General features: G+C 44.7%; 1 pseudogene; it reads right to left on the minus strand.

Annotated features, from left to right (window-relative positions):
* Window positions 1–1283: 1283 nt before the first annotated feature.
* LOC133373595 (5S ribosomal RNA) lies at window positions 1284–1402 on the minus strand (annotated as a pseudogene).
* Between the last annotated feature and the right edge of the window lie 1620 nt (window positions 1403–3022).

The following is a 3022-nucleotide window of genomic DNA, read 5'->3' on the forward strand; positions in this document are numbered from 1 at the left end:
CGGTGTAGCACTACTCTAGAATGATGCAGGGAGGAGATGGGGAAAGAGATTGCCGTCCCTTATGTACTCCACCACCACTGCAGCAGCCACTACCAAGTGGCAGGTAGAAGAGACAAGGAAGAAAGGATCTGGAAGAGGACTGGCAGAAGAGAGATGGGGCTGGCTGAGAGGGGCTTTGGATGCTGGGTGAGTGAAAGGAGAGATAAAGAGTTGAATTCTTCTCTGGCTTGGATTGAAATCTGCCAGAGAAGAATTATAGGGTCTTAATACTTAACCTAGCATTTCAGGCAAGCATCATCAGCCACCAACGTTTGTATCCCCATGCTTGGATATTTTAGTCTCGGTGACATATTTTATTATCTATTTAATGAACAAATCACTTCCTATGAAGGTGAGCACATCTCCACATTTCTCCATCCTCAGTCGGGAGAGCAGATTCAGGGGAGCAGGGAGCAGCATTGAGGTGCTGGAGAGCAAAGATGTGTGTGCCACTTGGCATAATCCCCTGCAGCACCTAAATTATCCTACTGCCCTCAGGTGTAGTAGGCACCAATGCCAAGGTAAGATGAAGCTACCAGTAAGAACATAAGAACATAAGAAGAGCCTGCTGGATCAGGCCAGTGGCCCATCTAGTCCAGCATCCTGTTCTCACAGTGGCCAACCAGGTGCCTGGGGGAAGCCCGCAAGCAGGACCCGAGTGCAAGAACACTCTCCCCTCCTGAGGCTTCCAGCAACTGATTTTCAGAAGCATGCTGCCTCTGACTAGGGTGGCACAGCACAGCCATCATGGCTAGTAGCTATTCAGTCTGGGTGGTTTCAATACATTTATTCATTTAGACCACTTCTATAATGCTTAACATACCAAGATATATCTAAGAGGTATAGAGGAACCTAAGCAACAAATGTTACAACAATAAATCATGTTACATAGACAAATGTTACATTAATACAAATTACTAATAAATATAAATGGATATAAATTCCTTCTCCTTCTCACACACATCTCCTCTCAGCATCCTGGCTGTCACCTAAGATTCCACACATCCACCTTGGCTCTCACCCAGGGCCCAAGGAAACTCACAACTCACCCACAAAATCTCAGAACAAAGAGGGTTCCAGGAAACTGCAGATATCACTCCTAGTCTCTTACTCTTTGTTGTTTTTATATGCCTTCAATCGATTATGACTTATGGCAACCCTATGAATCTCTCTTTTTTACATAAATATTAATAGGTTTTCATGGTAAGAGGTATTCAGAGGTGGTTTGCTAATGCCTTCCTCTAAGCCTACGGCACCCAGTATTCCCAGGCGGTCTCCCATCCAAGTACGAACCAGGCCTGACCCTGCTTAGCTTCCAAGATCCAATGAGACTGGGCATGATCAGAGTAGTATTGCCATAGGCAGTCTCTTAGGGTTGCTTTTATGGGCAGGCACCAATGTGAATAGAGCTCCCTCAGGCTGCCCACAGCCCTGTCTCATTCAGCTGCCCTGCACATGGAATGGAGGAGTCCACTGGCATCTTGTCTTTCAACCCATGCAGCAAAGTGTCTTGGGCCAGACCTGTAGAATTAAGAGCTCCAGCCAAATGTTTTGCTTAAAACCAAGTTTTGAGACAAGTGGGTGGGGGTCTTGCTTGAGTTAAATTACAAGGGATTTTGAAGGATACAGCAATAGGTTTTGATTGCTAATGAAATGTATGAAGGCTCATTCTTTGGAGGGTAGTATGAGTTTCCCTGATGATGGTGGTGGTCTTCTTGAAAATATTGCCAATAGCAAGGGCCCACTAAAAACATTCTTACCTTTACTCTGAGTTTTTCATTGAGTCTAGGTGAAGGTAGTCAGTTTGAGATACTCCTCTCTTTCTGTGTTTTTTTTTTTTTTGATCACTTAGGCTTAGAGAGGCAATTCCAAGTTACCTCTCATTAGGCAGATGTTCTTTGGATGATTTATGGCTCTTTCAAGCTTGATATCCCCACAGAAGATTGTTGGTGAAAAGCCCAGTGTAATCATTTGGAGCTGGGATTTATGATGTTTAGCTTAGCTAGTCTCAGCAGGCGCTCTAACAGGATGGAGGTGGGCTAGGAGCAGTCAAAGGTCAGTCCCCAGAGAATGGCAAATTCAGAACAAAGAGGGAGCTGGAATGCGTCTCCACATGGCTTGGTGCTTCAAAGACACACAAGCGAGTCCTCATTGCAAACGTTAAGGAGAGGATCCATAGCTCTGTGACAGAGCCTGCGATTTACATGCACAAGGTCCCAAATCCATTCCCCTGCATCTCTAGGTAAAAGGATGTCAGCAGGGCTGGAAGAGGCTCATACCGTACTGGCAATCCTGGAGAGCTGTAGCCACTTGAAATAATACAAGGCAAGATGGACCACTGGTTTATTCAAGAATGAATAATCTGTGGCCCTCCAAATGTTGCTGGACTTTAGCTCCCATCAGTCCCAGCCAGCATTGCCATTCAGCCAAGGATGATGGGAGTTAAAAGCACAACAATATCTGGAGGGCCACAGGTTCCCCATCCCCAGGTTATATAATTATGCTTTCCCCAAGCACCAAGAAGATCAAAAGGCAGTGGTGTTGACAGGCATGGTCTTTGGGGCATGTGGGGGAGGGGGCAAACAGGTATTATGGCAGGTAATACAACATCAGCATGATTATATCGGTGCTGATTTCAGTCACCACAAACATAATTTTTCCCCTTTCTTTTTTTGACTACTTTCCCTCCACTCCAGAGTTCAGGATGAATGTGTCATGCAACAAAGTTTCCTGAGTGGGGCACAGAGACACTTTAAGGCAGGGATAAGGATGTAAAAAGGCATCATCTTCCATTCCACCCTGTATCTGTCACATGCAGCACCGTTTCCATTCCACTGCTGTTTGGGTTGCACATAAAACAACATTATCTGGTTCTTGCTATGGCTAAATTGAATAACATTATTAATTATGTTATTGTTATTTAATTCCACATTCATTTCAATGGGGCAGGCATCATCAATAACATACTGGAAAAAATATGCTA

Source organism: Rhineura floridana, chromosome 19 (assembly GCF_030035675.1).
Source record: "Rhineura floridana isolate rRhiFlo1 chromosome 19, rRhiFlo1.hap2, whole genome shotgun sequence".
NCBI classification, from domain to species: domain Eukaryota; kingdom Metazoa; phylum Chordata; class Lepidosauria; order Squamata; family Rhineuridae; genus Rhineura; species Rhineura floridana.